The 11,805-nt window shown below is 36.8% G+C and overlaps 1 pseudogene; it reads left to right on the top strand.

Moving 5' to 3' along the window:
• The first annotated feature begins 727 nt into the window (after window positions 1–727).
• On the top strand, window positions 728–1,365 carry LOC129087948 (ras-related protein Rab-2A-like; annotated as a pseudogene).
• The last annotated feature ends 10,440 nt before the right edge of the window (window positions 1,366–11,805 follow it).

Here is an 11,805-nt window from a genome sequence, read left to right on the forward strand (position 1 = left end):
AGTCCAACTTCTTCCCTCTACTGTAACTTTTCTCATATTTGTCCAGAGTATTCATTTGTACTTATTGGGAGAAATAAAGAAAAGTATGTATATTCCATCTTACCAGAAGTGGAAGTGTCCAAAGGAATTTAACCTGGTGAGTAACCAAGAAGAAAAATGTATAGGAGAAAGTAGATAAAATAGCAAATTTTAGAGAACTGTTCTGTCTTAAACATGAACAAATGATAATAGGCTTTGTGTATAGCTATGAACATCCTACTCTACCTCTTTTTTTTAATGAGATGTAACTGACACCATAAAATTCATCCTTTATATTCAAAAAGATCTATAAACACTATCACTATCTAATTCCAGAACATTTTTTGTTTGGATGAAACCCCTCCCTATTTCTCCACATTTCTGTCTGTCATTTCTTCACTAGTCTACCTGTTACCTCTACTGATTTGCTCTTCTGGACATTTTCTACAAATGGAATCACATAATTGTGTTTCTTTATGTCTGGGTTTGTTCACTTAGCATAATTTTTAGGTTTGTCCATTTGTAGTATATATTAATACTTCATTCTTTTTATGACAAATTAATATTGTATAGTATGGATATACCAGTTTCTGTTTATTCATCTATCAGTTGGTAGACATTTGGATTGTTTTTGAACTACTAAGAATAATGCTGCTCTAGGAGTAGTGGGAGGAGGAACCGTGTGTCATGGCACTGAGTGGCTGAGGCCATGGTCTATGCCTGTCTCTTCAACTACATCATTATCGGTGACACAAGTCTTGGTAAATCATGCTTATTGCTACAGTTTACAGACAAGAGGTTTCAGCTAGTGCATGACCTTAATATTGGTGTAGAGTTCAGTGCTTGAATGAGAACTATTCATGGTAAACAAATAAAAATTCAGATATGGGATAAGGCAGGGCAAGAGTCCGTTCCTTCCATCACAAGGTCATACTACAGAGGTACAGTAGGGGCTTTACTAGTATATGACATTACAAGGAGATATACATTCAACCACTTGACAACCTGGTTAGAAGATGCCTGCCAGCATTCTAATTCCAACATGGTCACTATACTTATTGGAAATAAAAGTTATTTAGAATCTAGAAGAGACGTAAAAAAGGAAGAAGGTAAAGCTTTTGCATGAGAACATGGACTTATTTTCATAGAAACTTCCGGTAAGACTGCTTCAAATGTAGAAGAGGCATTTATTAATACAGCAAAAGAAATTTATGAAAAAACCCAAGAAGGAGTCTTTGACATTAATAATGAGGCAAATGGCATTAAAATTGCCCCTCAGCAGGATGCTACTAACCCACACATGTGGGCAATCAGGGAGGACAGCAGGCTGGGGGAGGCTGCTGTTGAGTTTGTTCTTACTGTCTTGTTGCCCAAATGAGGCCTACTCTCTATTTCTTTCACCCTCTCCTGCTCAGCTGAGACATGAAACTACTCTAAATGGCTTTATGTCACAGAAGATTTTAATCTTTCAAATTCTTGTATAACTTTGAAAAAATGGTTCATGTTCACTTAAAAAGACAGATTTTGGAGATTGTATTCATATCTATTTGCATTTGACTCCTAGGTCAATTGATGTGATTATTTTTGTTAAATGTTGTCTTGTGCCCTTACCTATGAACTGAATTATGTTAAACACTACAAAGTCATCTCGTGTATTTTAAATAGGTTTGTGTAGTTAGGTTTCCCAACATCTATGGTTACCTAATGTTTAACATTAATGGAACTGTCCTCAAAAGGTTTGTCAGTTTTCAAGGGTATAAAGAAAAACAGAAGGATTCTTTTAATTCTGTATTTATCATTTCCTTATTGTATATATAGTTTAACAACCTGCTTGGGTGTAATTTGCCAAGCTTGAATTCATTAATGCATTTGCATAAATTCTAAACTGTTTAGACCTTAAACTGTTTAAACCAAAGCATTGTTAGACATTGCTTGGACACTGAATTTTAAACTTTTTGACATTGTTAGCAAGCATGTTCATCTTTTCTTGTCACTAGTCCAAGAAAATATGCTTAATGTACATTATAAAGGCTATGTATGTGTTAACCTGTTTTAATGCCAAATGTTTGCTATTTGTACACAGTTTCTTTAAGACCTTTTCAGAAAATGATTTGTTTGTATTAATGAACACTGTTGGGTAACAACACAGTATAATGAATGAAATTGGCAGAAGCAAGAATTCCAGACACCTAAACGACTCCAAGAAGAATGAATGTCCACATTTAAATGGCACATTATGAGAATTTTAATTTTTCCTTAAACACAATATTTTTCTTTATTCACATGATTTCTAAGTATATTTTTAATGCAGGGCAGTTTTTCAACCTTGATGTACAGTGACTATATAAAATTTTCCTTTCAGTGGTAGCCTGTAATATTTAAAATATGGTAAGTATCTTGTCTGTTTTTAAGGGGATATGACAATAAATCTACCCAATGGAAGACCCTGTTAAAAGGTAGTAAAGCTTTAGTGACTTACTCCATGTGGTGGTTTTATCTCTCTTTTTTTTCCTTTTCCTTTCTAGGTCTATAATGACATTATTATAGCAGTGCAAAATAAAATCCTATGTATAAAATTAAAAAAAAAGAATAATGCTGCTATAAACATTTGTGTGCAAGTTTTTGTGTAGACATATGTTTTCAATTCTCTGGAGTATAGACGTAGGATTGGAACTGCTGGGTCATACAGTAACTCTATCATTATTTTTTTTACAAATTGCCAAAGTGTTTTGCAAAGTGGTTCCATCGTTTTATGTTCAAGCAATGGATGAGGGTTCCAGTCTCTTCACATTCTTATTTTCTTAAAATATCATTAGCTATTCTAATGAGTGTGAAGTGGTATTATCTAGTTGTTGTATTTTTGTTTCCTTAATGACTAATGATGTGATTATATTTTCATGTGCTTATTGGTCTTTTGTATGTTTTCTTCAGAGATATGCCTTTTCAAATACTGTGCTGATTTTTAAATTTGGTTGCCTTTTTATTATTGAGACATAGGAGTTCTTTGTATATTCTGGATATTAGATCCTCAGCAGATATATGATTTTTATTTTCTGTCATTTTGTGGGCTGTCTTCAAATGCTCTTGGTAGTGAGTTTTAATGCACAAAAGTTTTACTTTTGATGAAATTCAACTTATTTCTTCATGTGCTTTAGATGTAATAGGTTACCAAAATGTACATCTGTGTTTTCTTTTAAGTGTTATGTAATTTGTACTCTTGCATATTAATTTGTGATCCATTTAGAGCTAATCTTTTATATGAAGTGAGGTGAGTATATTTGTTTTCTATAGTTTTTGTAACAACTTATCACAAACTTGGTGACTTAAACCAACAGAAATTTATCCTCCAATGTTCTAGAGGTTAGATATCTGCAATTGGTTTTACTGGGCCAGAATCCAGGTATGAGCAGGTTGTGCTTTCTGTGGAGGCAGAAAGAGAGAATCTATTTTTGCCTCTTCCAGCTACTGGACTGCTGCTGATATTCCTTGGCTTGTGATTGCATCACTCCAAACTCTACCTTAGTGGTTACATGCCTTATACTTTATTGACTATGTTAAGTTTCCCCTTGCCTCCCCCTTATAAAGACACTTGTGTGCCACCTTGATAATTCAAAATAATCTCCATATCTCAAAATCCTTAATCACATCGACCAAGACCCTTTTTCCAAATAAAGTAACACAGGTTCCAGAGAGCAGGACCAGATGTTTTGGAGGATATTATTCAACCTACCACAGCAGGGGTACAACTTCACTGTTTTTACATGTGCACATCTAGTTCTCTCATTGCTATTTTATGAAATGGCTATTATTGTCTCATTGAATTGTTATTCTCTTGAAAATCAGTTGTCCATCAATATGTTTTTGTTCTGTTACCTAAATTCTATTTTATTGATCTAGGTGTCTGCTCATGCCAGTACCACACTGTCTGGATTACTGTAGCTTTGTTTTAAGTTTTAAAATTTTCAAGTGAGACTTTGTTCTTTTCCAAGACTATTTTAATTATTTTAGGTGTCTTGCATTTTCTTATTAATTTAGGGGGCATCTTTCAAATTTCTGTAAGACAGTGAGCTGGAATTTTGATAGAAATGGCAGTGCGTCTGTATAAAAATTTGGTGAGCATTACCATCTTAACAATATTAAGTCTTCTAATTCATGAATATAGGTTTCCATTTATTTAGGCCCTTTAAAATTTATTTCAATGACTTTTGGTATCTCAGCGTAAAAATTCGGTGCTTTTTTCCTAAATTTATTCCAAATCACTTATTCATTTTTATACTGTTGTAAATAGAATTGTCTTCATTTCATTCTTTTGTTGTTCATGGCTAAAGTATAGAAATTCAATTAATTTTTTAATATTGATCTTGCATCCTGCAACCTTGTTGAACCTGATTATTAGCTGTAATATTTATCTTTGTGGATTCCTTAAGATAGTCTTTATATAACATCTTGTATTGACATATGGAAATAGTTTTAATTACTCCTTTTCTATTTGAATGCCCTTCATTTTACTTTATTGCCTAATTGTTTTGGCTAGAAGCTCCAGGACAATGTTGAATAGATGTGGTAAGAGTGGACATCTATATATTCTTAATATAAGGGAAAAAGCTTTCAGAGTTTCAACCGCAACATGATGTTATTTGTGGATTTTTCCATATATGCCCTTAAACAGGCTGAAGAAGATTCCTTTTATTTCTAGTTTGGTGGGTAATTTATTTATTATTTTTATAATAAAAAGATGTCAGGTTTATTAAATGCTTTTTATTTATTGATTCAGATGATCATGTGCTTTTGTCCTTCATTTTATTAATGTGGTGAATTACATTGATTCTCATATGCTAAGCCAACTTTGCATTTCTGAGATTAATCGTACTTGGTCATGGTGTACAATTCTTTCTATATATTATTGAGTTTGGTTTACTAAAGTTTTGTGAAGAATTTTTGTGTTTATATGCTAAAGAGCTTTTGATCTGTAGTTTTAATTTCCTGTGATGATTGTCTGACTTTGGTATTGGGGTTATTCTAACCTTATAGATGAGCTGGAAAGTATCCCCCTTTTTCTTTTTCTGAGAAATTTTGAGAAATTTTAGGGTTAATTATTTGTAAATTTTTTTTGCTGTGAGATTGTTTTTTATTAAGAAAGTAACACAAGTAGACAATCTTAATGGCTTATATATATTAAAGAAATTGAATCAATACTTAACAACTTTACAAAAGAGAAAGCATCAGGCTCAGATGGGTTCACTGATGAATTCCACCAAACATTTAAGGAAGAAATTATACCTATTATCTACAATTTTTTTCAGAAGATACAAAACAGAGGGAGTAATTCTTAACTCATTCTATAAGGCCAGAAAACTATAGGCCAATATCTCTCATAAACATAGATGCAAAAATCTTCAATAAAATATTACCAAATTAAAACCAATAATGTATAAAAATGTATACACAGCAAGTGGGATTTATCTCAGGTATGCATAGATGGTTCAGCGTCCAAAAATCAATTAATGTAATCCACCACATCAACAGACTAATGAAGAAAATAATATGGTTATATCAATAAATGCAGGAATAGTTATTTGACAAAAGTCAACAACTTTCATGAGAAAAACTTTCTGCAAACTAAGAATAGAGGAAAACTGCCTCAACTCCCTCAAATTGGTAGTAGTATACAACTACTGCTTTTTAATATTGTACTAGAAGTCCTAGCTAATGCAATAAAGCAGGATAGAAATAACAGATGTGAAATTGGGAAGTAATTAATAAAACTGTCTTTGTTCACAGGTGACATGATTGTCTATGTAGAAATTCTGAGAGAATTGACAAAAAACTTCTGGAACTAATAAAAAGACTCATGGACAAAGCAAAAGTGGGGAAGGATTGAGGGAGGGAGAAGGGGGAGGGGGACAGGGGAAAGTGGTAGGGGGAAGGTGGAGACAAATGTATTTGGAAAAATAAACAAATTAATGTTAATTATCCTTTAATCATCTGATAGAATTCACTAGTGAAGCCATTTATGTCTTGACTTTTTATTGTGAAAAGTATTTGGAATACTAATTCAATCACTTTACTTGTTATGAGTCTATTCAGGTCTAATTTCTATTTCTTCTTGAGTTAGTTAAAGTAGTATATTTGTTTCTAGTAACTTTTTTCACTTCATATAGGTTATCTAATATGTTGGCATATAATTTTTCATAGCATTCTGTTATAATCCTTTTTATTTCTATAAAGTTTGTAATAAGGCTTCCACTTTTACCTATGATTTAATAATTTGATTGATTTTTCTTGGTCAGTTTAGCTAAAGATGTCAGTTTTGTTGATTTTTTTCAAAAAATCAACTTTTAGTTTTTTTAAAAATTTTCTCTATATTTTTCCTACTTTTTATTTCATTTATTTAGGCTCTAATCTTTATTATTTTCTTCTGTTTGTGTTGGTCTTAGTTTGCTCTTTTTTTTAGTATCTTAAGGTGTAAGATTAATTAAGTACTGCTGCTCAGTGGTATGAAGCAGTCTGTAGCAGAGTCCAACTGAATAAACAATCAAATTTCAGCTATAACGTAATGTAATGATAAATTGAGCAGGAAGTTTCTATTATCAAGACATGTTGTTGTAAGCTCATTTGATTCCAGGTCCTGTGCTAAAAGTTTGACATACATTATCTCGTTTATTCCTCACAAATGATGCCATATAGTGATTGAAGTTATCCCTGTTTTAAAGATGAAGAAACTGAGGTTTTTAGTAGTTAAATAACTTGACCATATTGAGCATTCTCGCTGATTCCAAAACTCTTCTTTAAATACTTTCTGCAACTGGCTGGAAGAGCCTTGAGGAGAGACTGGAGACGGAGGCATTGGGGAAAGAACGGGAGGAGGAACCGGGGAGTCTCCACTCCCGCCCCGTTCTGTAGTCTCCATTGTGGGCTGGAAAGGCGCGACCCAAAGAGGCAGAAGCAGGGCGAGCTTGAACCAGACTGCATGCGATTGAAATGCAATCTGCACAGGGGGTGGATCCTTGGCTGAAGGGGTCAGGGAACTTCCTGGAGGCCCCTGAGGAGAGTCTGGAAACGGATGCATTGGGGAAAGAACGGGAGGAGGAACTGGGAAGCCCCGACTCCCTCCCTCTTTCCGTAGTCTCCATTGTGGGCTGGAAAGGCGCGACGCCAAAGAGGAAGAAGAGGGGCATGCAGGAACCAGACTGCCTGCGATTGAAATGCAGTCCACACAGGTGGTGGATCCTTGGCCAAAGGGGTCACAGAACTGCCCACAGTCCCCTGAGGAGAGACTAGAAACTGAGGAGTTGGGGAAAGAACGGAAAGAGGAACTGGGGAGTCCCAACTCCTCCTCCTTGCCATAGTCTCCATTGCGCGGGAAGAGGCCACACCCCCAAAGAGCCAAAAGCCAAAAAGCACACATAGACACCCCAAAAACACCCAGTGAAGGTGTGCACACTTGCGCGAGTGACAGGCGAGGGTTGGCGAGCCTGTGTGTAACCCGCGCGGCCTGGCGAATGCTTGCACCGACCGGCAAGGCCTCCCACAGATTGGCACTAATATGGCCTGCGAGGGAGAGCACAGAGCTGTAAGGGCAGGCGTAAATTGACCTGCCCGCCCGCGATTACGGAAGGCCCACAAAATTAGTAGAGCTGCCCAGAGTCCCTGGAGGAGAGACCACAGACAGGATTAACTGGAGAGTCCGGGAGCTGACTTCCTCCCATTTCGGTAGTCCCCATTTGGCGAGGGCAAGCAACGCACCCAAAGACCCAAGAGTGGGGAAAATACACAATAGAAGACCCTAAACTGATCAGTGCCACGGAGCTTGCCGGCCAGGGGGCCAGATGAGAACGCGAGGTCGCCAATAAGCCCCCTGGTCTGGGGCAAGCACATGCGAGCCCAGGCAGGTGGGGGATCCTGCCGAGTTGGGCGCATGCTCTAAGAGCCTGCATGAGAATGCAGAGAGATCCCAAAAAATAGCCCAGCCCTGACCAAAGGGGTCACAGAGCTGCTCCAAGCAGGAATCAGACACAGGCATTAGACTCCTGGAAGGCTCAAAGAAACAACCCAAGATCCTATAGGGTCAACAACTGACATCATCAGAGGCAGGCTCAGAAAGAAAAGTAAAGGACAAAAATACTTAACAGACTCTCACAAAAATGGGAAGAAAAAGAAGTTCCCCCCAAATGAGTGGAAAAGTGGACTCCCCACAGAGAGAGCTAAATGAAATAGAGGCAAGGGAACTATCAGATATGGAATTCAAAACAATGGTTCTAAGGAAGCTCAATGAGCTCAGCCAGCTCAAAGATAAGTATGAGACACTCCAGGGAAACTATCAGGACCTTACAGCAAACTATATCAGCCTAGAAAAGGACATAGAAACTATCAAGAAGACACAAGAGGATATGAAGAATACCATTTCTGAATTGAAGAACACAGTAGAAGGAATCCAAAGCACGCTGGATGAAGCTGAGGATTGAATCAGTGAGATGGAGGACAAGGTAGAAAGAAGCTCCCAGAAAGAACAAGAAATGGAAAAATGGCTCAAAAAGAATGAAGAAGCATTTAGGGAAATGCAGGAAAACCTGAAATGCAATAATATGCGTATAATAGGGATACCAGAAGGAGAAGAAGAGGAGCAAGGGATAGAGAACCTCCTCGAAAAAGTAATGATGGAAAATTTCCCTAATTTGAGGAGAGAAAGGCTCTCATGGATCCAGGAGTCACAGAGAACCCCACTCAAGAGGGACTCAAAGAGGTCCAGGCCAAGACACATCATCATTAAAATGAAAATGTCAAAAACAAAGAGAGAATCCTCAAGGCAGCAAGGGAGAAGGAGAAAGTAACATTCAAGGGGGCCCTGATACACCTAGGAGCTGACTTTTCAACAGAAACACTACAAGCCAGAAGGGAATGGCAACAAATATTCCAAGCCATGAAAAGCAAGGGCCTACAGCCAAGGCTGCTCTACCCAGCTAGGCTCTCCATTAAAATAGAAGGGGAAATACGGAGTTTTCCAGACAAGAGGACTAAAAGAATACATCTCTGCCAAACCAGCACTCCAACATATGCTAAGGGGAATGGTTTAAGCAGATGAAGGAAAAGAATGAGACAGAGAGGAACACTGGTACAAAGACAAAAGATGAGTAAGTTTCTATCAGTAATATCTCTCAATGTGAATGGACTACTGCCCCAATCAAAAGACACAGGGTAGCTGAATGGATAAGAAAACATGACCCACACATGCTGCCTACAAGAGACCCACCTCAGAGCAAGAGACCTACACAGATTGAAAGTAAAGGAACAGAAAAAAATATTCCATCAAAATTGGCAAGAGAAAAAAGCCAGGGTTGCCATACTTGTATCAGACAAAGTAGATTTCAAAACAAAGGCCATAAAGAGAGACCCAGAGGGGCACTTTATATTACTTAAAGGAAGAATCTATCAAGAAGAGAGCAACATTGTAAATTTATATGCTCCCAATACAGGAGCTCCCAAGTTTATAAGGTTCTTGTTAGATGACTTCAAAAAAGATATAGACAGCAACACATTGATAGTAGAGGATTTCAACACCCCACTGTCAAAAATGGACAGATCTTCCAAACAAAACATCAACAATGACATTGTGGAGCTGAATGACGCACTGAATCAAATAGACTTAACTGACATATATGGAATCTTACATCCCAAAAAAGAAAAATACACATTCTTTTCAAATGCTCATGGCAGTTTTTCAAAGATAGACCACATGATAGGACACAAAGCAAGCCTCAGCAAATTCAGGAAAATTGAAATAATACCAAACATTTTCTCGGACCACAAAGCCTTGAAACTCCAAATCAACCTCAAAGAGAAACTTCAAAAACTTGCAAACTCATGGAGACTAAACAGTACACTATTAAACAGTGAATGGGTCAATAATGAGATAAGGGAAGATATCAAAAAATTTCTGGAAACAAATGAAAATGAACAGACAACTGTCCAAAACCTATGGGACACAGCAAAGGTGGTCCTGAGAGGGAAGTTCATAGCAATACAGGCTTACCTAAAAGAGATAGAAACATTTCAAATAAAAGACCTAACACTACAACTTCAAGAACTGGAGAAACAACAACAAATAAATCCCAGAGCAAGTAGAAGGAAGGAAATAGTCAAGATTAGAGCAGAACTGAATGATATAGACACAAAAAGAACAATTCAGAGGATCAACCAATCCAGAAGTTGGATCTTTGAAAAGATAAATAAAATTGACAAGGCTTTAAGCAGACTCATCAAGAAAAAAAGGGAGAGGACCAAAATAAATAATATCAGAAATGAAAGAGGAGAAATAACAACTGATACCACAGAAATACAAAGGATATTCAGAAACTATTATGAACAATTATATGCCAAGAAATTTGAAAATCTTGATGAAATGGAGAAATTTTTAGAAAAGTATAATCTTCCAACACTGAAGGAGGAAGAAACAGAAAGCTTAAACAGACCAATAACAGCTGGGGAAATGGAAGCAGTAATCAAGAAACTCCCCGCACACAAAAGCCCAGGGCCGGACGGTTTCACAGGAGAATATTACAAAACATTTAAGGAAGAGATAACCCCTGTCCTTCTCAGACTATTCCAAAAAGGCCAAGAGGAGAGAAGACTCCCACACTCTTTCTATGAGGCCAGCATCACCCTGATCCCAAAACCAGATAAAGACACTACAAAGAGAGAAAACTACAGGCCCATTTCGCTGATGAACATAGATGCTAAAATCCTCAACAAAATATTGGCACACCGCATCCAGCAATACATTCAAAAGATTATCCATCACGATCAAGTGGGATTCATCCCAGGGATGCAGGGATGGTTCAATATACGCAAATCAGTAAACGTGATACATCACATTAAAAAAAGACAAAAACCACATGATCATCTCGATAGATGCCAAAAAAGCATTTGATAAGGTACAGCACACATTTATGATCAAATCACTCAGCAAAATGGGAATAAATGGGGCATTCCTCAACGTAATAAAGGCCATATATGGGAAATCTACAACCAATATCATACTCAATGGGCAAAAACTGAAAGCTTTCCTACTAAGATCACGAACACGCCAAGGATATCCGCTCTCACCGTTTCTTTTCAACATCGTATTGGAAGTCCTAGCCACAGCGGTCAGACAATAGAAAGAGATAAAAGGCATCCAAAGAGGAAAGGAGGAAGTAAAGCTATCATTGTTTGCAGATGACATGATAGTGTACATAGAGAACCCTGTAGACTCTACCAAAAAATTCCTCAACCTAACAAGTGAATTTGGCAAAACAGCAGGATACAAAGTCAACATTCAGAAATCAAAGGCATTTTTGTACACCAGCAATGCAATAAAATAAGAAGAAATCAGAGAACAATACCATTCGATATAGCAAGAAGAAAAATAAAGGATCTAGGCATCAGTTTAACCAAAGACATAAAAGACATGTATGCATAAAACTATATAACATTGAAAAAGGAAATTAAGGAAGACACAAAAAAATGGAAGCATACCGTGCTCATGGATTGGAAGAATTAATATCATCAAAATGTCCATACTACCCAAAGCAATTTATAGATTCAATGCAATCCTTATTAAGATACCAATGATGTATTTCACACAAATAGAACAGACATTTCAAAAATTTATATGGAACCATAAACAACCCCGAATAGCTGCACTAATTTTGAGAAAGAAACACAAAGTAGGAGGGATCACAATACTGGACATCAAACTCTACTACAAAGCCACTATGCTCAAAACAATCTGGTACTGGCACAAGAACA

This window comes from Pteronotus mesoamericanus, unplaced genomic scaffold (genome assembly GCF_021234165.1).
Source record: "Pteronotus mesoamericanus isolate MK-2021 breed Mesoamerican mustached bat unplaced genomic scaffold, CSHL_Meso_final scaffold_54, whole genome shotgun sequence".
Classification (NCBI taxonomy): Eukaryota; Metazoa; Chordata; class Mammalia; order Chiroptera; family Mormoopidae; genus Pteronotus; species Pteronotus mesoamericanus.